The sequence below is a fragment of the Triticum dicoccoides genome, chromosome 3B, assembly GCF_002162155.2.
Source record: "Triticum dicoccoides isolate Atlit2015 ecotype Zavitan chromosome 3B, WEW_v2.0, whole genome shotgun sequence".
Taxonomy (NCBI): Eukaryota; Viridiplantae; Streptophyta; class Magnoliopsida; order Poales; family Poaceae; genus Triticum; species Triticum dicoccoides.
In genome coordinates, this window is record NC_041385.1 from 709,640,116 (window position 1) to 709,655,467 (window position 15,352).

Below are 15,352 nucleotides of genomic sequence, written 5' to 3' on the forward strand. Positions count from 1 at the left end.
GCAAAGCTTCAGTTGCTTCAACAGGTGCAATGGCCCAGCAAGATCCACAGGCTAACTGGTCTCTTACACTGGTTACTGCACCTAGCGCTCGCCAATCAACGCTGTCAGGCGGAAGACGGGTCATAAAAATAAACTAGTCCTCAGTAAGATCTGCCGCCATTGTCATTTGTCTTCTAAAGGCCTCATCTTTGACTTTACTGCAGAGCTCTAGATAGGACGATCTTCCTTTGAATAGATGGTACCTATACTCTTTTGCAGACTCACTGGAGTATTCCTTGTTGCACTGCTTCACCCATGCATCAAATTGCTGTCTTTTGATGAACTGGTCCTCTTCATCATCAGGCAGTTCCCTGATCCAAGCAGCAATATCCTCTGCAGTGATCTCTCTGGGTGGTTCATCAGCAGCGCTGACTCGCTCCTGTGACAAGAGCAATGCTGATATTGATGCTACTGCAAAAGCTAGACCATTCCACAGAAGATTGGATCTGTCATCGCCACCCTGAATAGACTAAGTAGGATTTCTAAACAAACATGGCTTCCTCATCAGCCAACGCTCCTGCACATAAGGATTCATCACATGATAAGTAAGATGGTGACACTGTTGTATAAGATTTAACAAGACATAGCTATTGAATTCCAAAGATATTTCAGTAACTAAAGATATTTATCTTATTAAATGAAAACTGTAGCATAAAGAAAATAAATACCACCTCTGTTTCATAATATAAAGCCCTTAGTTTTTGCAAACTACTCCATAAGCATTCTGAAGCAATTCAGGCAACAACATTCCTCCATAAGCATAAATTTATTTGGCTCAATAAAATAATGTACTTGAGAATCTTCATTCTCAAGCAGGCAGAAGTGGACAAGACGATCTCTTAGGTAGGTTTACTAATATGTTAGGAAGTGGGGCAGCAGGAAATCAACGACATTTTCTGCAACATCTCGATCAAAGGTAACAATTCAAATGAGACCCTCATATAAAAACTTTTTGACTCCAGCATTTACTAGCAGAGTAGCTATTTTAGGAATTATATTTGCACCTAGAGATGAATGATAGAATAAATAGGTGGCACAGTATGTTTGTAAAACAAGTAACCAACCTACCTTTGAATGAATGATGTTTTGAGTAGGAGACGGGGGGGTGTTCCAGCTAAGCAGTCCACAAGCGCCAACCCTGAAAATAATAAATCAATACGATGTTAACTCACAATTACAAAGACAAAGGCTAAACAGGAAGGGAAAATAATAGTAGCCGCAGAAGTATAATAGGGAGTGGAAAATAACAAGAGCCTGGCTTGCATATAAGGATTGTTGCTGCTTTTTGGCCGGGCTTTGCATAGATATATTGTTATTGTTCCTTGCAGGAAATGGTTCATCAATGGCTAAGCCAGCCAACAGCACATGCTTATAAAGCCTGGACTAATTATTGACAAATGAAACGGTAGCAGTAACAACAGGTAAAACTGAACAGTAAATGGGCTTCGCGTTCATCTTAGCTGTCTGAGCAAAGCGAGGATAACTGTTCGATAACTGACAAAACGGTAAGGCCAGACGACAGTAGCTTCAGGTTCACATGAGCATAGGATCTGACACAATGATCTTACCGACTTAATAAATGGCAGCAAAATAGCACATCGCATGAACAGTGTGACCCGAGTGTCAGGCATGTCAAGCTACACATTCAGTTAACACTGTCGATATATTCATGCATAGGTGTGTGTAGCGCTCCAGACAATACCACTTTGGCAGATCCGACGGCTCACTCAGGCTCCATCGTCATCGACTAGTCACCACCGTCAGATCTAGTTTACCGTTATTACCGTCAATAGTTTCTTTTACTTTCAAGTTTCACTGTTGGCAGTAAAGCCTAGAACACAGCCCGGATGTGGCTGGAAAAGCATCTATCATTCTAGAATTCCAAACTGCCTCTCATGGCTGATATACGAACCCTAGTTCATACTTGTTCCCCAATAAGGCATCTGATCTGCCCAATTCTTCCAACAATTCATCTACAAAACATGGATCCATAGCTTACAGATCAATTATGACCTGACACCAAGGCGAGCGGATCTACGAGGGGAGCGCTACTGGCCGTCAGCGGCCGGCGGCGGCGATGGCGAGGAACGGCGACATCACGCTAGGGTTTTAAATACGGTAGCGAAATGCATACACGTAGTACGATCAGAATCCACGCTCACCTCGCTAGCCGTGAAGCGCGGGCAGCCATAGGAACCGGATCTCCCGCGCCGGAAGGGGGAAGGGGCGGCACGAGGGGGAACGGGCGGCGCGGCGGCGGGGAGGGCGGCGTCGCGGCGGGGAGGGCGCAAGAGAAGGTGAACCTTTGGGTTCTGTCTCTGCGGGAGCGGGGGGTTATGGTGGACGATCCTCCAATCAGAGGACGACTCGTCTAGGATCTCAAAAAAGAAAGTGCGATCATGCATCTACCGATATTATGCAGAGAGCACCTTGTTCTAACCTTTATTAGTTCTGCAGTACCTTCAGGCCACGATACGGAATGAAACATCAGTCGAGTTTTTTCCTCTAGACTAGAAATGCAAAGCTTGCATCTTAGTGCATTGATGCAACGATTAGAGATACAGAGATTGTGTTAGATTGTCACATTTAGGACCAACTTAGAGCATCTACAGCTAGATCTACAGTTGGGCTTCTCAAATGCACTTATACATTCAGGCAGACGTCCGGTCACAAAATTGTAACAAAGAATGTTCAAATCTACCATATAGACTCGAGCTGACCGGCGCTCCCCATATCCAGCTCATATATTAGGTGGATATGTTGAGGGACGGACGCGTCCACTATGTCCCGCCGCTCTAGATGCCGCCGCGGTACGTCTCGCTCTTCTCGGATTACACCTTGCCCTCTATATGTGTTCGACAAATTGTTCGAGCAGTTTTTTTATTCTTTTGTAGGCAAAAACGATGGATTCGAACGGTTCGTCGAATGAGGATTATCAAGGCATGGATTTTGACGAAATAATTTTAAAAGAGTTCTTCGATTTGTCAGATTAAGCCGATGAAGATGCTTAGATGATGAGGATGATCAATATCCAGGAGAAAATGGAGAGGGAAGTGGAAATGGAGCACATTCTGTACTTCAAGGATTTGTGTTTGACACAAGAAAAATTTTATAACGCGCTCCGTGAGAAGGGAAGAGGAGGAGTATGGATTTCTCTCATGCGCCAGGGAAAAGAAAAATGCGGGCATGCCAGTGTATCGTAGTACACAAAGAAAAGTGGTACGGGAAACAAGTATTTCATTAATCTCATCGGGTAAACAAAATTACAAGATCCCGTAACAAAAATTGCGCTCTGTGGCCTACTAGCGCGGCCAGCCTGACTGTAGCGATTGCGGTCTCTGGTTCCCGGGTCCTCGAAAGGCTCCCGGTTAATTACTCCCGCGGGTTGCTCCACGAGATACCTCCGATTAAGCCGTGTGGTCATCTTTGTCGACCTCGCTTCATGTTCTCCATGCATGATGATGATGGTGTGTGTAGGGTGTGGGCAGCGGCAAAGCCCGTGTCCTCGTCGGTGCACGTGTCGCTCAAAACATGGTTTTGTGCTAGCCACGTCCGCCCTCGCCGTCGCGCTTCGTCAGTCTTGACAGCGTTGATGTAGTCGGTATTGGGGTAGCATGGATCCTGTTTGGCTCGGACTTCTTGACGATGTAGCAGCTTCGTCGGGGTAAGCAATGGGTTGCCTCGTGGGAGTATTCTTTTGTGGAGACCGGTGTCGGTGTAAAACTAACCGTCGCTCGCATCGGCATTGCCGATGTGGTTGGTGCCTCGTATCGACTAGACGCCGAGGTTACGACGGTCTGTGAAGACAAAGGCTCCGCCTCATGAGACCGTGGAAGGTAACATCTTAGAGGGGCGTGGTGGATGCCTCGTCTTGGCCAAACGCCGTATTCGGTGGTCTGCCAAAACAAGGATCATGCCGCGGGGCCGAAGAAAGGTAACATTATGGAGGGGCGTGGTTGATGCCTCATCTCAGCTAGACGCCGTATTCGGTGGTCTGCTAAGACAAGGATCACACCACCTGTACGAGAAACGAGACCTGATGCAATGAAGGGTGTGATAACCCACAAGTATAGGGATAGTTGTAGCCTCTTTCAATAAGTAAGAGTGTCGAACCCAACGAGGAGCTAAAGGTAGAATAAATATTCTCTCAAGTTCTATCGACCACCGATACAACTCTACGCACGCTTGACGTTCGCTTTACCTAGAACAAGTATGAAACTAGAAGTACTTTGTAGGTGTTTTTCGATAGGTTTGCAAGAAGGTAAAGAACACGTAAATAAAAGCTAGGGGTTGTTTAGATAAAGAAGCAATAAAGTAAGTATTAGTAGAGAGCTTTTTGTTACGAGAAAGTTATTTGTCCAAGGCAATCGATAACTAGACCGGTAATCACTACTGCAATTCTATTTGAAGGAGAGGCATAAGCTAACATACTTTCTCTACTTGGATCATATGCACATATGATTGGAACTCTAGCAAGCGTCCGCAACTACTAAAGATTCATTAAGGTAAACCCAACCATAGCATTAAAGCATCAAGTCCCCTTTTATCCCATACGCAAACAACCTACTTACTCGGGTTTGTGTTTCAGTCACTCACGCAACCCACTATAAGCAAATCATAAACATATTGCAAACCCTATAGCGGGGATCCCTCACGCTTGCGCGACACGGAGAGCACCATAGGACAGCACCAATAATAAAACATGCAACTCAAACCAATCACGATCATCAATTAACCCATAGGACAAAACAGATCTACTCAAACATCATAAGATAGCCATACATCATTGGGAAATAATATATAGCGTTGAACACCATGTTTAAGAGATTACAGCGGGTAAGAGAGAGGTTACACCGCTGCATAGAGGGAGGAAGAGTTGGTGATGAAGGCGGTGAAGTTGTTGGTGAAGATCACAGTGATGATGATGGCCCCCGGCAGCGTTCCGGCGCCACCGGAAGCAAGGGGGGAGAGAGCCCCCCTTCTTCTTCTTTTTCCTTGACCTCCTCCCTAGATGGGAGAAGGGTTTCCCCTCTGGTCCTTGGCTCCCATGGCTTGGGAGGGGCGAGAGCCCCTCCGAGATTGGATCTATCTCTCTGTTTCTGCGTTCTCTGATTCTACCCCTTCACCGTTTTCTTTATATCTGGAGATCCGTAACTCCGATTGGGGTGAATCTTTCGCCCAGATCTTTCTCATAAAATTATCTTTCTTGCGCCAAAAGAAGAGCGTCAACCTCCTTATGGGTGGACCACGAGGGTCAGGGGCGCGCCTGGGGGGTTAGGGCACACCCCCCTACCTCGTGACCACCTCGGACACCGTTTCGCGTTGATTTTACTTCCCAAAAATCATAAATATTCCAAAAAAATCTCCGTCCGTTTTTATCCCGTTTGGACTCCGTTTGATATTGGGTTTCTGCGAAACAAAAAACATGCAACAGATAGGAACTGGCACTGGGCACTGGATCAATATGTTAGTCCCAAAAATAATATAAAAAATTGCCAAAAAGTATATGAAAGTGAATAATATTGGCATGGAACAATCAAAAATTATAGATATGACGGAGACGTATCAGGGTGCATGTCACATCCCTAGTCTGGTATGACTTAGACTAGCTAGCTATTTGTGCATCATATTTAAATTTCATTTAAATTTGAAATGAGGATTGGTGGAACCCTCAGAAACTTTTTTTTAAAAAATGACCCAAATAAAAATTTCTCCAAAAGGGTCCAAGAAAATGCTCATGATGCCCTCAAAAAAATATTGGACAGAGATAAAAATCAAAACAATATTTTTAGGAGCTCATGGATATTTATTTTGGCCATTTGGATTAATTCAATAAATATTTGCATTGGAAATATATTTCTATATATATGAAATATGGTCCAAAAATTATGCCATTTATAAAAGAGCTCTGGAATAATATATCTAGCTCCTGCAAAAATTGGCATAAGCAAATAAAATGGTTTAGTATTTTTATTAAACCAGACAAATGTCAGAAAAAAATAGAAAAAGGGAAATAAACAGGAAAACCTCACCTGTGCTTACCTGGGGCTCTCCCCTGCGCAGCCCAGCAGCAGCAGGCCGGCCCAGCCAGGAGGCGGCCCAGCCCGCCAGCTCCTCTGTCGTCTTCTCCCCCTCGCCCAAGCAGGTGCGTGCCCGCGCCACAGCCGGCCGCGGCCACGCGCCCGGCCACGCCACCTCCCTCCCTGCCTGCCTCTCCCCTCCTCGTCTGGATGCTTGGATCGACGCCACGCGCCGCCCCGGTCTTTTTCCCCTCCCTCTCGCTCTCCCTCCTCCCCTGGACATCTCCCTCTCCCCGCGCCCGAAGCGCTGCCGCCGCCGCAGCCCACCACCGACGCGCTCCCCGCCGTCCCCTCGCCCCTCAGTGGAGTCCACGAGCTCCGCCACAACCCCCTCCACCTCCTCGTCGAGCCACGAACCTCCGGACGGCCTCCATCGTCGCCACCGTCCTCGTCTTCAACCTCGGCCGTCCGAGATCGTCTTCGCCGCCCTGTTCTGCTCCGGCCTTCCCCGAGCAAGCTGACCAGCCCATCGACCTCCCCGTGAGCCTCTGCTTCGAACCCCTCTCCTCCTCCTCGCGATTACGCCGTCTAGGCCTCAGTCCCGCCATGGCCGAAGCTCGCCTCCGCTCGAGCTTGTCGCCGGCGTTGCTCCGGCGACCCTTTGGCCACGCTCGTGCACCTAGCACTCTCGCCGCACCTCGTAGTGCCCCGCTAGCGCTTTAGTTCGCGCATTTGCACGCTGCAGCCGCGTCCCCGAACACAGCCGAACTCCGGCGGCCGCAAAGCGTGGTCGCCGACGTCGTTCTCGGCCACCCCAGCTCTGGTCGAGGGCACTGCTCGACGCGCCGCATCGCCAGCTCTTCGAAGAGCCTAAACACGCCTCGAACGGAGCCCTGTGGGTGATTCCCGCGGCGTTCCGCCGTCTCGGGCCTCGCTGGCGGCTAAACGCCGGCGAGTTGACCGGGTTTGACCCCCCAGGGTCGCTGACTAGTGGGGCCAGGCCCTGCTAATTCTAATTAAAAAAAATAAACCAAACCTAACTAGCCACTAACACTGACCAGTGGGCCCGACCCCCCCTAACCTTTTAATTAAACTAAATTAACCCCTGTTAACCCCCCTGTCACTGACGTGTGGGTCCCACACATCAGATTTGACCTGGACAGCCGCGTTGACCCGCTGATGTAGTGATGACGTCATGCTGACGCAATTATATATTTTCTGGAATTAAAAATAATTCAGAAAATCCAGAAAATGTTTTAAACTTCAAAAATTCATAACAATTCAACCGTAGCTCAGATTAAAATAATTTATATATGAAAAATTATCAGAAAAATGCAACCTTTCCATCTGTACTAGTTTCATGCATGAAAAACCAACTTATACATGCTGAATATGGGAAAACACATTAGGGCATATATAAGAGACTTAATTTAGAAATGCATTTGAACCTTTGGTTCAAATGGACTTCAAACCAAATGTTTACTAGATGCATTAGCTCAAACAGCATCACATCTACATGCCATGTTCATGCATCATATTGTTGCATATGATTGTGTATTGATTGCCGGCACCGTTCCTTCTCGATAGGTCCTGCTCCGGAGACGTTCCAGAGTACCTGTCCGTGAAGCAGTGCCTCCCTTGTTGTTTTACCAGGCAAGCAAACCCCCCTTGTTCATTTCGATAAAACCCTACTCCCTCGCTCCTGCTCTCAGTTATTGCATTAGGACAACAACGATTCATCTGCTACTTTGTGCTGCGGTAGTTGAACCCATTCCTCTGCATGACCTGTCATTGCCACAGTAAATAGTTGAAACCCACTAGCATGTGTAGGAGTTGATTGAAGCCATTGTTGTGTTCCTACCATGCTATGCCTGCTATTGCTTAGAGTTGTGTCAGGTCTGGTTCATTGGGAATGAATTGGAGTGTTACGATATGTTCTGATGCTGAGAGTGAAGTGTGTGAACACGATTTGGTAAAGGTAGCGGTGAGAGGCCATGTAGGAGTACATGGTGGGTTGTCTCACTGGAACCGTCCTTAAGCACTGAGTTCTGTGTATGTTGTCCAATGACTCGATACTACCACACATTGGGTTCCGGTAACTCGACCCCTCTCGACTTATTAACCAACTTGGTCTCTGTCCAGGAGTCGCAATTAGTTTCTGGTGTTTGTAGGTAGTGCTATTTTTCTACCAAGTGGCACCCGGCAGGGTGGGCTTGGGACAGACTAGGCACACGTGGCACGGTGTACCGAGTGGCACCCGGTTGGTGGGCTCGGGAACCCTGCTCACATCGTTTGGGGCCGTGAGCGACACCCCGGCCGGATCTCCTTGCGGATGGAACCCGAATAGGCGATAAACCTGGGCTAGAGTCTTGTGTGGTTAGTCAGGTCGTGGCCGACACCCTCGCCAGGCTTCCGCTTGAAGGTTGCCGAGATACATGACGTGTACATGGCGGTAAGTGGCGAGAGCATGTGTGAAGAAGTACACCCCTGCAGGGTTAACATGATCTATTCGAATAGCCGGGTCCGCGGTTATGGACTTCTTGGATGCTTACATGGTACATAGACAACTTGAAGTGGATACTATAAAATGCTCAAGACAAGTGTGAGTGCTATGGATGGCCTTCTCGTAGGAAGACGGGGATGAATCCATAGTAGTGTATTGTGTGGTGATTAGTGGACTCGTGTACGTTGTTTCACCTCAAGAGTTTCTGGTAGTCGTAGAACAGGATAGCCACAGAGTCAAAGCTGGCTTGCTGCAACTAAACCCCACATTACCCTCTTGATACAAATGCATGTACGATAGGATCTGATGTAAGTCTTGCTGAGTACCTTTGTACTCATGTTGCTTTATTTATGTTTTTGCAGCGGAGATTTCGGTCTTACTAGTGTTCTCGTGGACTTCGACTAGTAGCTAGTACCTCAGCTACGATCTTGATCGGATGTTGTAGATAGTCAGGCTCTTCAGCCTTTTTCATTTATAGATGTCTGTACCCAGACATGTAATGCTTCCGCTTGTTGCTTGATTGCTCTGACTGTTGGGTCATGTGACCCCTGTTTGTATTAAAGCTGTGATGGCTCTTCTGAGCCTTATTCTATATGATTGTTGAGTTATGCTGTGATGCCATGTTGTACAACACATACTTGCATGTTATGCGTACGTGTAATGTGTATTGTTATGTGTGGGATCTGACTACCTAGTTGTTTATTCTTAGTAGCCTCTCTTACCGGGAAATGTCTCCTAGTGCTTCCACCGAGCCCTGGTAGCTTGCTACTGCTCCGGAACACTTAGGCAGGCCGGCATGTGTCCTTCTTCGATCCTGTGTCTGTCCCTTCGGGGAAATGTCACGCGATGAATACCGGAGTCCTGCTAGCCCGCTACAGCCCGGTTCACCGGAGTCCTGCTAGCCCAGTGCTACAGCCTGGATTCACTCGCTGATGACCGACACGTTCGATGCTGGGTCATGGATGCCTGTCCCTGTAAGTCTGTGCCACTTTGGGTTTACGACTAGCCATGTCAGCCCGGGCTCCTTATCATATGGATGCTAGCGACACTGTCATATACGTGTGCCAAAAGGCGCAAACGGTCCCGGGCTAAGGTAAGGCGACACCCGTGGGAATACCGTGCGTGAGGCCGCAAAGTGATATGAGGTGTTACATGCTAGATCGATGTGGCATTGAGTCGGGGTCCTGACAGTTTTGGTATCAGAGCCTAACTGCCTGTAGGTTTACCAAGCCATACTGGTCGAAGTTGAGTCTAGAAATTCTTTAGTTATGTAAGGGAATTGATTGTGGGAAGGAACGTAAGGCTCTTTTACTCCTTTACCTCATGGCCTTCTGATCTGAGTCCTCCTATCTTCCTCCGGGGTTAAGGAACTAGGCTTCTCTTCCGTCTATCAGGATCACGTGTTACTACTCCGTAGTTCCATAGGATTGGTTGATCAGAGTCATATCCCAGCTTTGAGCATTCCGGTGTAGTCTGCTTAGTATGATCTCAGAACTTTGAGTAATACTGATGAGTATGTTACCACCCCATTTTTAGTAGGATGTCTCATTCTGAGCATTTTACTGTCGTTATGCTGCCGAAATTTCCCTAGGAGTTCGAGAGATACTAATTCCTTGTCCTACATTCTACATTCTATAGTTAATGCTGATTCCGTCGTTGGTTTCGTTTCTCAGGATGTCATCAGCTAAGCAAAGTTGCGTTGCTCATAGCCAGAACCACGGAGATGGTAGGGATGAGGATCCTCCCGGCCAGCCTTTGTTGACAGAGTTCATGTTAGAAATGGAGAGGAACAAGCGTGAGTCTAACCGTTTGTTGGCACGTATCGAGGAGAACACCGCACGCCAGTCCAATAAGTCTGCTACCATTCATGACTTCATTCGTTTGCACCCACCTACCTTTCATCATTCCATCGAGCCACTCGATGCAGATGACTGGCTCCGTAGCATCACTCATAAGCTGCGTTCCGCGAGCGTAGCTGAAGATGACAAGGTCACCTATGCCACATACCACCTGGAAGGTCCTGCTAGTCTTTGGTGGCAGAACTATGAGACTTTGCTTCCAGCCGGCCAGATTCCTACCTGGAAGGATTTCACTGAGGCTTTTCGCGAGCATCACATTCCTAAGGCCCTCCTTGATCGCAAGAGAGAAGAGTTCTGTAGTTTCACCCAGAGTAAGATGGCTGTTGATGCTTATAGCAGAGAGTTCGAGAACCTTGCCCGCTATGCCACAGAAGAAGTGTCCACGGACACCAAGAAGCAAGCTAGGTTCCGGAAGGGTCTCAACCCCAAGTTGCGTCGTGATCTCCACCTGCATCATTGTGATACATTCCAAGCCCTTGTGAACAAGGCCATCAATGCAGAGACAGCTCAACTCACTTACGAGGAGTCTCGTAAGCACACCCGTGACTTGGGATCTCCCTCTGGCTCTAGTTCCCAGAAACGCCGGATTTGGGTTCCAAACTCCGCTCTTCCTTCCGGTTATACACCGAGGTCATCTCATGTGGTGCCTCCTCCAGCTCAGTCGTATGTTCCACCCAGGCCTACTGGTAGACCGTTTGTCAGTGCGGGTCCCCGTCCAACCTCAGGGACTTGCTTCACATGCGGGAAGCCAGGACACTATGCACGTGATTGCTCTCAGACTAGTTATGCTCCACCCCAGCCCGAGAAGACTGTTGGCTGTATTAAGCCATCACGCAAGATGATCAGTGTCAAGTCAGCCCCCACTGAACGTGGACGTGTGCATCACGTCTCAGCTAAAGACGCTCATGATGATCCAGATGTCGTTCTTGGCACACTCCTTGTCAATTGTCACCCAGCATCAGTTCTATTTGATACTGGAGCATCTCACTCCTTCATTTCTGAAAGCTATGCTAACTTGCACAACCTATCATTTTGTGGAATGCCAACTCCGCTAGTCATCCAAACTCCTGGATCCAAATGGCAAACCTCTAGTGTAAGCCATGGTAACGAAATCCTTGTTGACAGACTTGTATTCCTTGCATCACTTGTAGCCCTCAAGTCTTCAGATATTAACATCATTTTGGGTATGGACTGGATGACAGCTCATCATGCCAAGATTGATTGTTACACAAGATCTGTTCAACTTACACACCCATCTGGCAAGATAGTCACCGTCTCCACTAGAGTTGCAAAGCGTCAGCTCTATTCTCTTAATGCCAGCCCTCTTCCAGACCTTGAAGATATTCCGGTAGTCCGTGACTTTCCGGATGTCTTTCCAGAGGAACTGCCAGGTGTTCCACCTGACAGAGATGTAGAGTTTGTCATAGATCTTATCCCAGGAACAGCTCCAATCTCCCGGAGACCTTACAAGATGGCACCCTTAGAACTAGCCGAGCTTAAGAAACAACTTGATGAGTCCTTGCAAAAGGGTTTCATCCGTCCTAGTTCTTCTCCTTGGGCTTGCCCCGTCCTCTTTGTTAAGAAGAAAGACGGTACGGACCGGATGGTTGTAGATTATCGTCCCGTTAATTTGGTCACGATAAAGAACAAGTATCCGCTTCCCAGGATCAACGACCTGTATGATCAGCTCGCCGGATCCTCAATCTTCTCCAAGATGGATTTAAGGTTAGGCTACCATCAAATCAAGATCAGAAACGGGGACATTCCCAAGACAGCTTTTGTCACTCGTTATGGCCAGTACGAGTACACCGTCATGTCCTTTGGTCTAACTAACGCTCCAGCTACATTCTCCCGCCTGATGAACTCGATCTTCATGGAGTACTTAGATAAGTTCGTCGTGGTTTACCTCGATGACATTCTTATTTACTCGAAGAACGAGGAAGAGCATGCCAAACATCTTAGACTTGTGTTAGAAAAACTCAGAGAACACCGCGTTTATGCCAAGTTCTCCAAGTGTGAATTTTGGTTGCCAGAAGTGACCTACCTAGGCCACGTAATCTCTGGTAAGGGCATTGCTGTCAATCCCGAGAGAGTTCAAGCCGTTCTCGATTGGACTCCACCTGAGACCGTTAAACAAGTTAGGAGTTTCCTTGGCCTAGCCAGCTATTGTCGCCGCTTTGTTGAAAACTTCTCCAAAGTAGCCAAACCCCTCACGGAACTTCTCAAGAAAGATAAAAAGTTTGAGTGGTCCCCACAGTGTGAGTACAGTTTTCAGGAACTGAAAAGACGCCTGACTTCTGCTCCCATACTTGTGCCACCGGATTTCACTAAAGACTTTATTATCTACTGCGATGCCTCACGACAAGGACTAGGTTGCATTCTTATGCAGGATCGTCATGTGATTGCCTATGCATCTCGACAGTTGCATCCACATGAGGAGAATTACCCTACACATGATCTAGAGCTTGCAGCCGTAGTCTTTGCACTCAAGACCTGGCGACATTACCTCCTTGGTAAACGTTGCGAGATCTACACCGATCACCAGAGTCTCAAGTATATCTTCACCCAACCGGATCTGAACCTTAGGCAAAGACGTTGGTTGGAGTTAATCACAGATTATGATCTAGGGATTACCTACACCCCAGGCAAAGCCAATGTCATGGCTGATGCTCTAAGCCGTAAATCCTATTGCAACAATCTCATGTTGCAGCAAGGCCAACCACTTCTCCATGAGGAATTCTGTAAGCTTAACCTTCACATTGCTCCTCGCGGATTCCTTTCTACCTTGGTGGCGAAACCTACCCTTGTGGATCTTATCATCGAAGCCCAGAAACATGATACGGGGATTACCCGGATCAAGAGGAACATTAAGAAGGGAGTTGGTGGATGTTTCTCTATGGATGATCGCGGTGTTGTTTTCTTTGAGAATCGCTTGGTGGTTCCCAAGAAGCAACATCTTCGGCAGTTGATTCTTAAGGAGGCGCATGAATCTCCTCTCACAATTCATCCCGGTAGCACTAAGATGTATCAGGACCTACGCCAGAGGTTCTGGTGGACTAGGATGAAGAGAGAAATCGCGGAGTTCATTGCTAAATGTGATGTATGTCGTCGCGTTAAGGCAGAGCATCAAAGACCTGCTGGCACCCTTCAGCCTTTAGCTATTCCTGAATGGAAATGGGATAAAGTTGGTATGGACTTCATCACCGGCTTTCCCAGGACCAAGAGAGGGAATAATGCTATCTTCGTAGTCATTGATCGTCTCTCCAAAGTGGCTCACTTCCTTCCTGTTCGAGAGAGTATCACTGCTAGTCAGCTTGCGGACTTATATATTTCTCGAATAGTGTCACTTCATGGTGTTCCACTAGAGATCAATTCGGACCGTGGCAGTCTTTTCACTTCTCATTTCTGGGAGAGTTTCCAAACTGCCATGGGAACCCATCTTTCCTTCAGTATCGCTTTCCACCCTCAGTCGAGTGGTCAGGTGGAACGGGTCAATCAAATTCTCGAAGACATGCTCAGAGCTTGCGTTATCTCATTCGGTATGGATTGGGAGAAATGTCTTCCTTTCGCCGAGTTTGCTTATAACAATAGCTACCAATCCAGCCTCAAGAAAGCTCCTTTTGAGGTTCTCTATGGACGAAGATGTCGAACACCTTTGAACTGGTCAGAAACCGGTGAAAGACAATTCTTTGGACCGGATATGATCCAGGAGGCAGAAGAGCAAGTTCGCATCATTCGTGAGAATTTGAAAACAACCCAATCTCGTCAGAAGAGCCAGTACGATCGTCATCATCAGGATATGACTTATGAAATTGGCGACCAAGCTTACCTTCGGGTTACTCCTTTGAAGGGTACCCATCGTTTCGGTATCAAGGGCAAGTTGGCTCCTCGTTACATTGGTCCTTTTCGCATTCTCGCCAAACGAGGAGAGGTTACCTACCAGTTGGAACTACCCCCACATCTTTCTCGAGTTCATGATGTCTTCCACGTCTCTCAACTCAGGCGTTGCTTCTCGGATCCTATCCGTGGAGTGGACCACGAAACGCTTGATCTCCAAGATAACCTCACATACCGAGAGTACCCGGTTCGCATTCTTGATCAAGCAGAGCGTGTCACTCGACGTCAGAACATCAAGTTTCTCAAAGTTCAGTGGTCTCATCATTCCGAGAGAGAAGCTACTTGGGAGCGAGAAGGTCGCCTTCGACTGGAGTACCCCGCTTTCTTTCCGTCGACCCCTGAATCTCGAGACGAGATTCTTTCAAGTGGGGGCGAGTTGTCACATCCCTAGTCTGGTATGACTTAGACTAGCTAGCTATTTGTGCATCATATTTAAATTTCATTTAAATTTGAAATGAGGATTGGTGGAACCCTCAGAATCTTTTTTTTTAAATGACCCAAATAAAAATTTCTCCAAAAGGGTCCAAGAAAATGCTCATGATGCCCTCAAAAAAATATTGGACAGAGATAAAAATCAAAACAATATTTTTAGGAGCTCATGGATATTTATTTTGGCCATTTGGATTAATTCGATAAATATTTGCATTGGAAATATATTTCTATATATATGAAATATGGTCCAAAAATTATGCCATTTATAAAAGAGCTCTGGAATAATATATCTAGCTCCTGCAAAAATTGGCATAAGCAAATAAAATGGTTTAGTATTTTTATTAAACCAGACAAATGTCAGAAAAAAATAGAAAAAGGGAAATAAACAGGAAAACCTCACCTGTGCTTACCTGGGGCTCTCCCCTGCGCAGCCCAGCAGCAGCAGGCCGGCCCAGCCAGGAGGCGGCCCAGCCCGCCAGCTCCTCTGTCGTCTTCTCCCCCTCGCCCAAGCAGGTGCGTGCCCGCGCCACAGCCGGCCGCGGCCACGCGCCCGGCCACGCCACCTCCCTCCCTGCCTGCCTCTCCCCTCCTCGTCTGGATGC

The 15,352-nt window shown here is 47.4% G+C and overlaps 1 long non-coding RNA gene across 1 annotated transcript; it reads right to left on the reverse strand.

Annotated features, from left to right (window-relative positions):
- Window positions 1-6: 6 nt before the first annotated feature.
- Window positions 7-2,283, reverse strand: LOC119281928. The gene is made up of 3 exons (XR_005138579.1): window positions 2,202-2,283; window positions 1,108-1,177; window positions 7-556 (listed from the first exon to the last, which is right to left on the reverse strand). It is a non-coding gene; the product is annotated as an uncharacterized LOC119281928 (long non-coding RNA).
- Between the last annotated feature and the right edge of the window lie 13,069 nt (window positions 2,284-15,352).